This window comes from Juglans regia, chromosome 6, assembly GCF_001411555.2.
Source record: "Juglans regia cultivar Chandler chromosome 6, Walnut 2.0, whole genome shotgun sequence".
In the NCBI taxonomy this organism is placed as follows: Eukaryota; Viridiplantae; Streptophyta; class Magnoliopsida; order Fagales; family Juglandaceae; genus Juglans; species Juglans regia.
The window spans coordinates 8571047-8587561 of NC_049906.1; positions in this window are offsets into that span (position 1 = coordinate 8571047).

Consider the following 16515-nt stretch of genomic DNA (forward strand, 5'->3'; position numbering starts at 1 on the left):
ATTTTACAACACATTATCAGCATAAGACTCTAGCCAACTATTATTTTCTTTTGATCTTTGGAAAGGTACTTGCGTAACATTTTCCGGTCACTGTAAGTTTTGCTTCTATAAATATTGATATCTATTTATGCGATATAAATCATTTTATAAAATCTTAATATGATCTATAATATCAATGCGATAAATATTATTGTCTTCTATATGTTAGTTTAATTTGAAATACTTCTTTATCATTCAATCCTTGCTTAGATAGAGAACCTGATAAAGTGTTAAGAAAGTTTTAAGGAAGAATCAGGCACAAACATTTTGTCCATAGAGACCCAGAAACCCAAACACGAAATGGAAATGTTCAAATGTGTCGAAGTAATTCTGGTAGGTAGCTCTAAGATGTGAATAAGGCGATGTTGACCAATGAGAGCTATGTTGGGTTTGTGGAGCCTGGTTTATTGTTGTGGCAACCCAACTCTCGATATTTCGACGTTATTTTACCATTTGATAAGCATTCGAAACAAAAACATCCCAAATATATCCAAACATGTTTTGGATGTCTGAGTTATTCAGTTTTAAGTAGAAAAACGATATTATTGTAATAAATGTATATACAAACTTGTTGATGACTATTTTGATTCCACCTCTTATAATTCTAGCTCATTAATGTATCAACTCTTGGAATTTTTAAATTTATACATGTATCTTATTAATTTATGTATAACACTTGTATATTCCTTATCCCCTATATCTCTAAAAGGGTATCTTAAGGATTATTGTACAATACAAGAAATTCGAAATGAATGATACTAAGCTCTTGAAGAGCTAGTCTTACTTTACAATATTTCAACTCTCTTGTTACTTCTCTTTAATTTTACAACACGTTATCAACATGAGATTCTAGCCAACCGTTGTGTTCTTCTGATATTTGTTAAGATATTTGTGTAACATTTTCTAACCATGGTAAGTTTCTCTTTTATAAATATGCATATATATGTTTATTGCAATATAAATCAATTTATAAAATCATGATATAATATATGTGATATTATATAAAGTAGAATGTTATCATATTAATGCAATAAATATTCTTGTATTATATATGTTCGTTTAATTTTGAATACTTCTTTCTCATTCAATACTTAATATATTTGTTATAGATTATGTCAAATCTTATGAAACTCGAATATGTTGCCTTCAATATTTCTGGCAACAATTATTTATCATAGATCCTTGATGTTAAGATTCATCTTGATGCAATTAATTTAGGAAATACTATTAAGGTAGATAATGAAACATCACAACAATCTTCCTTTGCCACCATCTATATGAAGAATTATAAACTAAGTACCTTACAACAAAAGATCCATTGATTCTATGGGATAGTTTAAGAGAGAGATGCGAGCACTAGAAGACCGTAATCCTCCCAAAAGCTCGTTATGATTTGATGCACCTAAGGTTGCAAGATTTTAAGACCGTTAGTGAATATAACTCCGCACTTTTTAAAATTAGTTCAAAGTTGTAATTGTATGGAGAAAAAGTCACTAATGAAGATATGTTTGAAAAAAACATATACTACAATTGATGTCTCGAATGTGCTCCTGCAATAGCAATATCGAGAGCAAAAGTTCACCAAGTATTCTGAACTAATATCTTGTTTACTAGTGGTTAAACAAAACAATGAGTTGTTAAGGAAAAATCAACAGTTTCATCCAACTGGTTCTATTCCATTCCTTCATGCAAACAAAATCTCATTTCATTATAATAAAAGAACCCATGATCATGGTCGTGGTAGAAAAAAACTATCGAAATCAATGGGGGCGTACTCAAATTGTTTCAAAGAGAAATGCTACATACCACCAGAAATGGGATCACACTGCAATAAAGTAAGATGAAAATAAAGGCTTGCAGAATAAGCTTGTAAAGAAATATGAAGATAAATGTCACAAGTGTGGTATGAAACAGTATTAGTCACATACCCGTTGTCCATTGAAACATTTAGTGGAACCATATCAAACATTTGTGAAAGATAAAGAAAAATGGATCGAAATGAATTTTGTCGACTACAAGGATTCAAAAGATCATCTAACTTATTTTGATAATCCAACTAGGATTGACCTAACTAATCTCGTTATTTCTGATTTTTCTGTGAATCCTAACGAAGACAATATTCTTTTGATTAGTGATTCATATGACCATAACAATTAATATTTTCTCTTTATTATGTAATCACATCATGATTTTGTTGTCTTCTTTTAATACATCTAATTAAACTTTCTTTTGTATTAACAAAATTTTATATATTTTTCTGTTAATAAGGAGATATGAGTTCTATTGTTGTATTGACCAATTCCAATATAATTGGTGAATATTTGTATCTGGCAAATATTTGTAGAACACATAAAATTCTTTAGAATAAGCAATCATTTCAATATTTATCATTAAATAACATGTACCCAATATTTTGTTCCGCAAAATCCTCGCTTAGATAAAGAAAAGGAAAAGGTTTTAAGAAGGGTATAAGAAGGAATTAGGAATGACCATTTTGTCCATTGAGATCCAAAAACCCAAAAGCAAAATGAAAATTTTCGAACGTGTTGAAGCAATTTTGGTAGATAGCTCTAAGATGCGAACATGACGATGTTGACCAATGTGTACTATTCTTCTCCCTAGTTATCCCCATTTGAGTATGTCTAACCGACTCTCGATATTTTGATACTTTTTTCTTGTTTGATAAGCATTCGAAACAAAACCATCCCCAACAGATCCAAACATGTTTCGGATTTTTGAGTTGATTGGTTTAAGTATAAAAATGATATTATTATCATAAATGTATATACCAACTTGTGATCATGACCATTTAGATTTCATCTCTTGTTAGTCTAGCTCATTCATATATTTGAAATTCTTATATTCATAAATATATCTTATTAATTTATGTATCACACTCTCATATTTCTTATCCCTTATGCCTGTAAAAGGGTGTCTTGAGGATTATTTGTACAATACAAAAATTCGAAGTGAATGATATTAAGCTCTTGAAGAGCTACTCTTACATTACAATCTTTCAATTCTCTTGTTACTTATCTTTAATTTTACAACACGTTATTAGCACAAGACTCTAACTAACCGTTGTGTTCTTTTGATTTTTGGCAAGATACTTGCATAACATTTTCCAAATATGGTAAGGTTCTCTTCTATAAATATTCATATATATGTTTATTGCGATATAAATCATTTTATAAAATCTTGATATGATCTATGTAATATTATATAAAGTAGAATGTTATCATATTAATGCGATAAATATTCTTGTCTTCTATATATTAGTTTGATTTTGAATACTTCTTTCTCATTCAATACTTAATATATTTGTTATAGATCATGTCAAATCTTACGAAACTTGAATTTGTTGCCTTCAATGTTTCTAGCAACAATTATTTATCATGGATCCTTGATGTTGAGATTCACCTTGATGCAATGAATTTTTGAAATACCATTAAGGCAGAAAATGAAACATCTTTGTAGGATCGCGTTAAATCAACAATTTTCCTTTGCCACCATCTATGAAGAACTGTAAACTGAGTACCTCACAATAAAAGATCCAATGATTCTATGAAATAGTTTAAGGGAGAGATAAGAGCACCACAAGTCCATCTCAAAATCTCATTATAATTTGATGAATCTGAGATTGAAAGATTTTAAGACTGTTAGTAAATACAACTCCACACTTTTTAAAATCCATTCATAGTTATAATTGTATAGAGAAAAAGTCATTGATAAGGATATGTTGGACAAAAACTTATACTATATTTCATGTCTCGAATGTGCTCTTGGAACAACAATATCGAGAACGGAAGTTCACTAAGTATTTTGAACTAATATTTTGTTTATTAGTGGTTAAACAAAACAAACTGTTAATAAAAAAATCACTAGTCTCGTCCAACCAGTACTACTCTATTCCTTAAAGCGAACGAAATCTTATTTAATCATAATAAAGAAAACCATGGTCATGGTCGTGGACGTGGACGTGGTAAAAAAAACTATCAAAATTAAGAAGAGCATACTCAAAGTTTTTTAAAGAGAAATGTTACATACTACTAAAAGTTGGACCACACCGCAATAAAGTAAGATGAAAACAAAGGCTTGCAAAATAAGCCTATAAAGAAATATGAAAATAAATGTTACAGGTGTGGTTTAAAATGGTATTGGTCATGTACATGTCGTACGTCGAAACCTTTGGTAGGGCTATATCGAACATTTATGAATGAAAAAAGAAAAATGGGTTTGTTGGAGGTAAATCTACTGGGCCCAATATAGCATTCTAGGCCCAGTTCATGAGGGAGACATCATCAGGAATCAAAAAGGGAAAAATGAGAGGATAGGATAAGAGGGGAAGTCAGACACGTAAAGGATGAGGTGACATAAAGCTGCCCCTTCTCACCACTCCCAAGGGCCCGCATTAAAGGGGATCTGACAGAAAAATAAGGGCAAGTACAAATGGAAGACAGAGAGACTCCAGAGAGACCATCTTCTCTAGGCCAAAAGGGGTTACTGACCCCCATTATATAATGAGATATGAGAGACCATGAGAGACTGTAATATACTTCTATTATAATGGATTTGCCCTCCAAATGACCCATGGACGTAGGCCCTGTACCAAACAGTGTAAATCCATATGTCTCATTCTCTACTTATATTTTATGTATTCTTTTTCTATTTACTGCTATGGATGTACGTATGGACACCGTATCGATGCCCCAAACTACCATCATGGGCTTCAGACCGCATCATTAGACTCGAGTCACCACTGTGGGTTGGGGATGACTCCTTCTCCTATTTTAGCCTATTGTGCAAATTTATGCGTTAATAGTTGGCGTTGTCTATGCGATCGACTTATTCTCTACACCGGAAGTAGGAGAATGACGATTTTTTGGCTTCTGAAATCATCTTCGAATGACCAAATAAGATTCTCCAACCTTTTCATCTGTCATTATATTTATTTTATTATATTGTTACAAAAAAAATGAGTGAGAGAACAGTTTCTCACCCATACAATTAAGAGCACTGTGCACTTAAAATAAAACACATGCACCCAAAGTTTCATGCTCGAAGAGAAAGTTTCTTGCCCATGTAGTTAAGTGCACTGTGCGCACGTGTGGCATGCACCGTGCATGTACCATGCACAGGGCACGTAAAGACACACCCAGGGCACACACGGCGGGTATGAGGGCCAGCCACCTCCTTTGCGCTGTGCAGAACAAGGCCTGCCTGACACCAAAGTGGGAATGATAGTGTCTTCCACCTGTTCTTCACCGCCATGGTGTGTTTTGCACGCTGTGCACAATACATACGGAAGGTGCACGCCAATGTGCACCATAAAGATCCACAAACCAGGGAACCGTGGTTGCCACCAATTGCCACCCAGCTCGCCAGCATTTTCTGTCACCAGCCAAGAAATCCTCAGCCACGGAGGCTCCTCCCAACAGCTTCTTAATGCTAGGCACAATCATACACCCCCGTGATGACTGAGAGCTAGAGAAACCATCTGCGATCGCTGCAACAATTGTTGACGGAATCTCTTGCCTCCGTTGGCATGTGCCTGTGAAAATGGGCAGCGGGCACATCATCTCAACTACTGGGATTTTCTGCATCCACCAAGACATTTTCAGCCACTCCAATTCGCCCACCGTGCATAGCACCATGCAAACAACAACACGTAGGCAAGCTTCCTTGCTGCCCAATGGTGTTTTGCTACCCATGTACGCAGCGAGCAAGCTTCCTTGCCCGCCCAAAGCGTTTTATTACCTACGTACACAATGATAAAACATTAATATTCATATTGGATTGACGTCTCTTGGCGAGCAGCCGTACAACGTCTCCACCCTACAACCAGACCAGCATTTTCACCATACAACTAAACCGACAATTCCACTATGCAACCAAACCAACACCTCAATTGTGAAATTACTCACCAGCCTTACCCAATGCAACACCTAGCTAGGTTATGGCAACCAACGTGCAACCAACACTCTTTCTCTCTCATGGCGAGCGATATCTTGCTAGATTCACCTACGACAGCATCTCGCCACCCTGGTGGCAGGCAGTAAGCACGTAGTGGGCACGTCTTGGCCCTCCATGATGAAACACGCACTCTCACTCTCTCTCTCTGGTCCCTCATAAGTCCAAGTCAACTCACCAATATTTTGGAGTGGCATACATATCTCAAATGAAAACTTTTTGAACCTATGGCAAGCAATGAATGTCTCTGGATTGTGAAAATCTCAATTTGTTCTATCTCTTAATTTTGTGGAGTACAAGTTTGAACTTCCTATGAGAACATATAACAAATTGAGTTGCATCGTACACATGGCCAAAGCTGCCAAACATCTTTTGATCTAGTTATTTGGTGCCCCATGGATTTCTAAGAAAGATTCGTACTGTTTAGAGAGTTCATCGCTTATCAGAAGTCTCGATTCATGCAAATAAAGCAGAGAGGATATGCAAGTGAAGAAAAAATCATCAGCAAATAATCTTAGTCAAGGAAAAGTTGAAAGCAATGGCTAACTTTGCCCCTGTTTGCTTTTCTCAAACCTGCTAATTAAATTTTATTTACACTGAAAATTTTGGTTTTTTAGAGGTTCCCCCAACAAGACTCCCCAAGGTTCCATGAGAAGCCCAGCGGCTACTGCCCTGGGAATGTACTTCGCTAGAAATCACTTGCATGGCGTGAAACACTGGCTACAAAGCCCTTCTTGGGCACTACTTGGACATTTTAATCTATCTTCATCATAATATACCATTCGCTATCGCAAGCACCCCAAATCTTCATCATTACCAAAGCAAGGCTGCTTGTGGGCCTCAAGCCTTCACCACGCTTTAGAAAAATGGTTCTCAAGTTTGCAAATCTCAAACTTATAATTTGGGTTATCTACACCAACCGGTTTGGGTTTTTAGTGTGGTTGAGCCTGACCTCCTACCACAGTAGTGCAGTCGAGATCCACCTCCTGCAACAGCAACGTGGTCCAGCTTTATCTCCTGCCAAAGCAGCGAAATAGAGTCCATCTCCAGCTGGGTTCAACCTCACTCAAGCAGTCAGATTAACCTCCTTTAACACAATCGAGCATGTCTCCCGTCGGGTCTAACCCTACTCTAGCACACGGGTTGTCTCTCAATGCGGTCGCGCATCTCCTTCAACAAAATCGAGTATCCTTATACTCGTATTGACGATCAATGGAGGGAACACCATTCCTAAATGTCTCATCTCTCATTGCAACTCAGCGCAATCGAGCATATCTCCCACCTGGTTATCTAAGACAACACTTCGTGCTTGCACTAGGGAAAAAAATGAGAGAAAACCTCTCCTCGCCACCCATCACGGTTGAGCACATCTCCTGCTTAGTTATCTAAGCTGACACTTCGTGCTCGCACTAGCAATCAAAGGAGGGAACACTTATCCAAAGTGTCCCATCTCTCCTCACCACTTAGCACGGTCAAACACATCTTTCGCCTAGCATCTTCTCTAGCAAATATTAAGTGTTGACACTAGTGCCACAACCGCCGCCAGTAGATTATCTTCAAGAATGAGCCTTTGAGCTCCCCAACTACCTTAAGCGGTTTACTACAAACAAGCTCTAACAACAATACCAAAATTGAAACGTCAACAATAACTCACATCAAGGGGCAAAAAATCCACTACCACCAACAATAGCAAAAGCAATCACGGTAATGTACACTTTTTCCTAACAGTAAACAGACACATGCAACCATTTGAATGTTCAATTATCAAGCAAATGTTCATAAAAACAAACTTCCCAGGGACCCATCCTCGAAGGCCCTTATTGCAAATTTCATAAGTTTGCTCCAGATCCATGCTCGCACCTAGCGCGGTTGAGTACATCTCCTGCCTATCTCTTCAAGCCAATTTCCACGCTTGCACCTAGCACAGTCGAGCACATCTCCCACCTAGCTTTCCAAGTCGAGCTCCATGCCCGCACCTAGTGTAGCTGAGCCATTTCCTGCCTATCTCTCCAAGCCGAGGTCCTTGCTTGCACCAAGCGTAGCTGAGCACATCTCTTACCTAGCTCTCCACGCCGAGCCATTTCCTGCCTATCTCTCCAAGCCGAGGTCCTTGCTTGCACCAAGCGTAGCTGAGCACATCTTTTACCTAGCTCTCCAAGCCGAGCTCCGTTCTCGCACCTAGCGCGGTTGAGCCATATCCCACCTCTCTCTCCAAGCTGAGCTCTGTGCTCGCACCTAACACGGTCGAGAACATCTCCCACCTAGCTCTCCAAGCCAAGCTCTGCACTCGTACCTAGCGCTGTCAAGAAACATCTCCCACCTAACTCTCCAAGCTAAGCTCTGTGCTCGCAGCTAGTGCGGTCGAGCATATCTCCTGCCTAGCTCTCCAAGCCGAGCTCTACCCACACACCTAGGCACTCGAGCCATCTCCCGCCTATCTCTCCAAGCAAAGATTCGCACTCGGAGATCTTCATTACTTAAACACAAACTAGCAAAAACTAGGAACCGATTCTCTAAATTTATTTTTTCTACAAGTTTCTGCAAGCTATCTTTGTCACGACTTGACTCGAAAATTCTCAAAGCATTCTTGTTGAGAAAATCGACCTTAAAAATTGCAAGCATACTGTTGAGGATAAACTACCAGGCCCAATATAGCATTCTAGGCCCAGTCCATGAGAGAGCCATCATCAAGAAGCATGAGAGGAGAAAGGAAGGGACAAGATAACAGGGGAAGTTAGACACACAAAGGGTGAGGTGAAACAAAGCTGCCCTTCCTCACCAGTGACACAAAGCTGCCCTTCCTCACCACTCCCAAGGGCCCGAATAAAAGGGGATATGATAGAAAGATAAGGGTGACTACAACTGGAAGACGAAGAGACTCCATATAGACCATCTTCTCTAGGCTAAAAGGGGTCACCGACCCCTATTCTACAGTGAGGTATGAGAGACCGTAATAGACTGTAAAATACTATATCATCATGGATTTTCCCTCCAAACAACCCATGGACGTGGGTCCTATGCCGAACCACGTAAATTCTTGTGTCTCATTCTCTATTTATATTTTTTGTATTACTTTTTGATTTGCTGCTATGGATGTACATACTTTCACCCCGCCCCCGTCCTGCGGGGCGAATCACACCGTCCGGCAGATGTGGGGCGCGGGGCCACCCGCCTGCATCTGGGCCAACCTCCAGGGGCGGGGGCAGGATAGGGGTGACCCCTGCCCGCCCCGCATGGATTTATATATATATATATATATATATATATATATTTATATATATATATTTAAAAAAAAAACCAAGCATAAAACGACGTCGTTTCATGCCTGGGTTATATCAAAACCCACCCCCGGCCCCCCTCCCGATTCTCGAACCTTCTTCGTTCTCACTTCTCCCTCGCTTTCAGTCTCTCCCTCTCTCTGAGTTCTCGCACCCAGTCCCTCTGTCTTCATCTCCGTCACCAAAGGTAAGAAACCCTAAATTCAAAATTTAAATTTTTTTGTGATTTATATATTTAATGGAGATTGGAGGAAGGAAGGATGGGCTTTATCGGAGATGGAGGATGGGATTTTGTGAATTGTGTGCTGTGCAGCTTAGACTGTGCATGTGGTTTGAACTTTGAATGACTCTCGTTCGTTTGTTTTTGTTTGCATTATGTAATGTGTGTGAATCACTAAATCATGATATTATTTGTGTCTAATTAATTCGGATTGGAACCCTAAATTAATTTAGGGCTCCAATCCGAAACCCTAAATTAATTTAGGGGTTTCAATACCTAAATTAATTTAGGGTTTTGAAATACCCTAAATTTACAATACTTTTTTTTATAAGTAATAAATTATTTCATTGATAAAGAAAGTAGGCATAGCCCAGGTACACTAGAAGTATACATGTGAATACACCTATTTAAGAACTAGAAACAGTTATAAGGAAATCATGGAAGCTGAGGCCATTCAAATCTAGAGCAATGACCCACAAACACAAAGTCTTCCAAAAAAAATTCCTAAACTCTTCCATGGAGCGCTCATGATCCTCAAAAAGCCTCTCGTTTCTTTCACACCAAATACACCAACACATACAAATGGGAGTCATCTTCCACACAACCTTGATCTATGGTGTTCTAGTGATCCCTCTCCAGCTTGCTAACAGTTCCACCACCCTACCCGGCATTACCTAAGCTATTCTCATTTTGCTGAAGAAATAACTCCAAATATCTCGAGTAAAATCACAATGTAAGAGTAGATGGTCCGTCGTTTCACCACTATTTCTGCACAAACAGCACCAATCTGTGATGATAAGACCACGACGTCTAAGATTATCTATGGTCATAATCTTCCCTAGAGCTGCTGTCCAAACAAAGAATGTTGCCTTGGTTGGTGCTTTACTCCTCCATATGGTCTTCCATGAAAAATTATGCCTTTGTTGCATAGTAATAGAGTCATAGAAGGAGCGTATCGAGAACTTCCCTTTCCTAGAGGGTCTCCATTCCAACGAATCTTTAGTTGTGGCCGCAATAGGAGTGCTGTACAGCAAGTTCAGAAACTCCACCAAACAAGTCGCTTCCCAATCATGAGCATCCCGAGTAAGGTAAATATTCCACTCATGTGAACCTTGGTTAATTACCCGCAAATCAACCACCATAGCTTCCTTCTCCCTTGCGATATTGAAAATTGTGGGATAAGTCTCCTTCAAGGCCGTGTCTCCCACCCACACATCCTTCCAAAAGCTGATCCTACTCCCATCCCCCAAACACAACCGAGTATTACTAGCAAAGGAGCACCAACCTTTCCGTATATACTTCCATAGCCCCACTCCATAAGACCCCCTACCTTTTTTAGAAACCCTACCCCCTCGTTCACGACCATACTTCATGTCAATCACCCCTTTCCATAAGGCTCCCCTCTTATTGTTATAACGCCACAACCATTTACCTAACAAGGCCTTAAATCTCTCACATTCCTAACCCCCAAGCCACCATCCCTCAAAGGAGAACATACCTTGTCCCACCCCACCAGGTGGAATTTAAATTCATCTCCTATTCCACTCCATAAAAAGTCATATTGAATTTTCTCCATTCTAGTTGCAATACTTACAGGATGAGGAAATAAAGATAAGTAATATGTGGGAAGGTTGGATAAAGTACTTTTGATAAGCGTGATACGCCCCCCTTTAGATAAATACAATCTTTTCCACCCGGCCAGCCTCCGCTCAAATTTTTCTAGCATCACCTCCCAAATTGTCTTAGCTTTGAAGGAAGCCCCCAACAGAAGTCCAAGGTACTTCATTGGCAACGAAGAAACCACACAACCCAATATGTCAGCCAACCCTCTGATATTGTTTACATCACCAACCACAACCATCTCTGTCTTAGCAAGATTAATCTTCAACCCCGATACCGCTTCGAAACAAAGTAGGATGGCCTTCAAAGATTGAATATACCCTACATTTGCCTCACAAAATAGCAAGGTGTCATATGCAAACAAAAGGTGAGAAATAATGGTAGAGCCGTGGATATCTCCTACTGAGAAGCCAGAGAAAAAACCTCCCTCTACTGCAGCCGACACCATTCTACTTAGCGCCTCCATAACTAGAACAAACAAGAGGGGTGACAATGGATCACCTTGACGTAGTCTTCGCAAACTATTGAAGAACCCCATGGGGTCCCCATTTACCAAGACTGAGAAGCGAGCCGTTGACACACAATACCTCATCCATTTCCTCCATCTTTCTCCAAAACCACATCTTCCCAACATATAAATCAAGAAATCCCAATTAACATGATCATAGGCCTTTTCCATATCTAATTTGCATATAATACGTGGAACTCCCGACTTGATCCTGCTATCAAAACATTCATTAGCTATAAGGACCGAGTCCAAAATTTGTCTCCCTTTCACAAATGCATTTTGTGACTTAGAAATGATCTTCGTCATGACCGAACTCATCCTATTAGCAAGGACTTTTGAAAGTATCTTATAGACACTACCCACAAGACTAATCGGCCTATAATCTTGTACCTCTATTGCACCAATCTTTTTAGGCACTAGAGCAATAAAAGTAGCATTTAAGCTTTTATCAAATTTGCCATAAGTGAAGAATTCCTAAAAAACCAACATTACATCCTCCCTCGCCACTTTCCAACAAGATTGGAAAAAAGCCATAGTGAAACCGTCCGGACCTGGAGCTTTATCTTTATTCATTTTCCTGATTACTTGTTGTACTTCTTCCTCTTCAAAAGGCCTTTCCAAGCAGGCTGAACTATTTTGATCAATGGCCTCAAAGGCTAAACCATCTACAGTAGGCCTCCAGGTCTGAGATTCCGACAACAGATGTTCGAAATGGGCAGCCACATACTCCTTTATCACAACCTGATCTGAGGATGCACCACCATCTATATTCAGGGACTCAATGGAATTGAACCTACTATGTGCATTAGCAATTCTGTGAAAAAACTTTGTGCATTTATCCCCCTCCCGAAGCCACAATGCGCTTGACTTTTTTCTCCACGAAATCTCCTCCATTAAAGTCAGACGTTCTAGTTCAGAAACTACTTGATCTTTTAGGTTGTTCACCTCTTCTACACCCTCCAAGCTTTGTAATTCTTGAAATAAGCTCTTCTTCTGTATAGTTACATCACCAAATACATGTTCATTCCATGTCTTCAAATCCTTCTTCAAAGCTTTCAACTTTCCATCCAATACATTGCTCGGATTACCCTCAAAGCAGTATGAATTCCACCATTGTCTAATCAAATCCACAAACCCCTCCGTTTTTAACCACATATTCTCAAACTTGAACAGCCTTTTACCCCCTTGAATGCCATCACAATCTAACAAGATCGGGAAATGATCTGAACATATCCTTGGGAGACTTTTCTCGCTTAAGTTTGGATATTGTAGCTCCCAGCTCCCATGAGGGAGAAATGAGGAATCTGTCTAGTCTTGACCAAACTTGACAATTAGACCAAGTATAATCACCTCCCATTAGAGGTATATCCATCAAATCTAACTCAAAAATGAAATCTGAGAAATCCACCATAGCTTGATTTTGTCTTCCCCCCTGATCTTCCGCTAGGAAATCTTGTCACGTTAAAATCCCCACCAATACACCAAGGAGCCTCCCACCAAGAGCATAAGCCAGCTAGCTCATCCCAAAGCAACCTCCTCTCACTGTCTAAGTTAGGGCCATATTCCCCAGCAAAAGCCCATACGAAGCCATCCTTAATATTTTTATACAAACACCCCACCGAATATTCTCCCACAAACTCATCAATACTATCCACCACCCTCTTATCCCACATCACCAACACTCCACCCGAGGCCCCTTTCAAAGGTAAGTATGCCCAATCTACAAATTGACAACTCCAAATACTCTGAATAATTCTTCTATTGATAAGCTTCAACTTTGTTTCCTGCAAGCAAATGATGTCCAACTTCCATTGTCTTAATAAGGCTCTTATTCGAAGGCGTTTATTAATTTCATTCAGTCCCCTAACATTCCAACTCAGAATTTTTGGCTTCATTTATCAATTGTTCCAGCCCTCCCCTTGTTTCTACCACGACTTGCACTTCCCTCCTTTCTATCGTAATTAATGGACCACGTCAACCACATCAACCTCTTCAACTTCCTCTCCCTTTTTGACCCTGCACCTTGATGTCCTGCCTCAATGGCTATAATCAATGTCTTGAATTGCTCTTCATAGCCCTCACACGAGATTCCCATACAACTTTGCAATTCTTCTACCTTTTTCAACACTCAATCAGAGGACACACTAGGAGGGATCATACTTATAGGGGTAGGATCCTCTCCTACTGACTCCTCCCCCTCTTTTGAATTTACACAAGAATCATAAAGCATCAACTCCTGCCCTTCATCTAACTCCCCCTTATCCGACATATCCCCACACACCATAGTCTCACCGTGAGTCAAATCTGCCCCCCCCCCACACTCCAGAGAAGCAGAATGATCTTCTTGGACTCCCTCTAGAGGCTCACCATGAGCCATATCTGCCCCCACCACCTTAGTTGTACCTGAACCAAGGAAGACATGTCAAGGTTTGTGACAAGGCTCGCCGAAATAGTCTGAGGCAACCCACTCGACGACGGCCCTTCCTGAGCACCCCCCGAGCCTTCCACTTCAACAATACACAGTTCCTCTGCAACGATTTCCCCCACCTCCACTTTTGGGGGCCGTACGACCACCGACAAACCACCACCTGAGTCGCCGAAAGTGGTCGGCCCTTTCTGTGTCAGACCCAACTCATAACTCGGGCCCGGAGTAGCTGCAATAACCTTGATGCGTGATTATTTCAGGAATCCATGGTCGATTTCTTCAATCATAGCTGCAATTTTCATACTTATTTTCACCTTTACATAGACTTTATTTACCATTCTCTCTTATTAATCTGACCCTTATCCGAGTAATTATTTTTCTGTACAAAGTGCTACATTCCAAAGGGATTGAATTTTGTATTGCTTTTTTTAAAAAAAAAAAAAAATAGAATGCACTGGTGGCCGTGAAGAATTCATTATCCACACCTGGAAACGGCATGTTTGCAATTTAATTTGCAGAACAACATTCAGACTTTTATTGGAGATGATTTTAAATCTATTAAGAATGATACTGTTTCCAACATTAAATAGAAAACCGTTCTCTTTTAGCATTTTGCAGGCACCACAGGGTACAACACTTCAAGATTCCTAAAATGATCCCATATGACTTTGTAGGCACCATGAGACGGCATCTACGGCTACCTCCGATGCAGTATGACTTTGTATTGGACCCACCATTGCCATGGTTTGCACAATTTCTCCCTTAATTATTTTTTGCATTTAAAATTTTGTTTCATATTTATAACTTTTTAATTCTAATTTGTTTTATTTTTAATATATTAATATTTCAGATTTTATAACTAACTTTTATGATCTTGATTTTAAATCTCCCAGCAATCGATACAACTCACAACTCAGTGAACTCACCGCCACAACTCCACCCCAAAATCAAATTGATCAAATTGAAAAATTATGATTTTGTTAATTTACAATTAATTGTAATGTTGCTACAATAGTTAATTATACAATTTGTAATATTTTTTTTTAGAGGAGTTTGTAATAGTGTAATAATTTATTAGTTCTCTTAATTTGTATAATTATAAACTACTTATTTTAGTTTAGTGCCTTAGTGATGATTATTACTTAATTAGTTAATAGTTGAAACTTTATAGTTCAATCTATATATATATATATATATATATATATATATATATATATATTTTTTTTTCCAGTTTTTAAATCTATATATTTTTCAAGTTAAATTCTGGACTCAGAGTGGTTTAAAAACGGATTTTGGGCCATTTAGGGCCTAGAAAACTGTACGGGGAATGCGGGTGTGCGGACTGACGGAGGTCCACCCCTGCACCTCGGTCAGCAAACGGGGTACCCCGCCCTCGCATGGACGGGGGCGAGGTAAGGGGAAAAATTCGGGTATCACCCTTAGATGTACATACGAACATCGTACCGACGCTCGCAAAATGCCATCGTGGACATCAGACCGCATCATCGAGACTCGAGTAACCTCCGTGGGCTGGGGATGAATGTTTCTCCTATTTTAGTCTGTTGTGCAAATTTATACGTTAACAGGGTTGAAATGAATTTTGCCGACCATAAGGATCCAAAAGATTATCTAACTTATTTTGATAATACTAATAGCATGGACCTAACTCATCTCGTTGTTTCTGATTTCTTTGTGGATCCTAACGGAGACAATATCTTTTGATTACTGATGCGTATGACCATAACAATTAATTTTTCTTTTTATTATGTAATCACACTATGATTGAGTTTTTTTTTTTTCTTTTAGTACATGTTGTTAAACTTTCATTTAAACTTTCATTTTCATTAATAAGATTTTATATATATTTGTGTTTATAAGTAGATATGGGTTCTATTGATGCATTGACCAATTCAAGATGAATGGTAAAGATCTGTATCTGGCAGATAGTTGTACAACAAACACAATTCTTAAAAATATGAAATATTTTTAATATCTAACATTAAATAGAGTCTGCGTCAATGCAATATTATATTCATTGAACTTAATTGAAGGCTCCAGAAGAGCCAATATCATGTTACAGAAAGGAAAATTTTTTATTATTGACTATTCTTTATGTTCTTGAAAATAGAAGAAACGTACTTAATTTTAAATATATTCGTCGTAATGATTATCACGTTGAAACCGCCAATAAAGGAAGTGATGAATATCTTTACATTACAACAATAAGTTTAGGCCAGAAGTTGTTGTATATATAGATGACATAAATCTTGTTAGGACTCCATAAGAGCTTATAAAAATTGCAATTTATTTAAAAATAAATTTGAAATGAAAGACATTGGAAAAATAAGAGTTTTTCTTGGTTTGTAAATTGAGTACTTTACAAATGCAATTCCTGTCCATCAATCAACATATACAGAAAAGTTATAAAACACTTTTATATGGACAAAGCTCATCC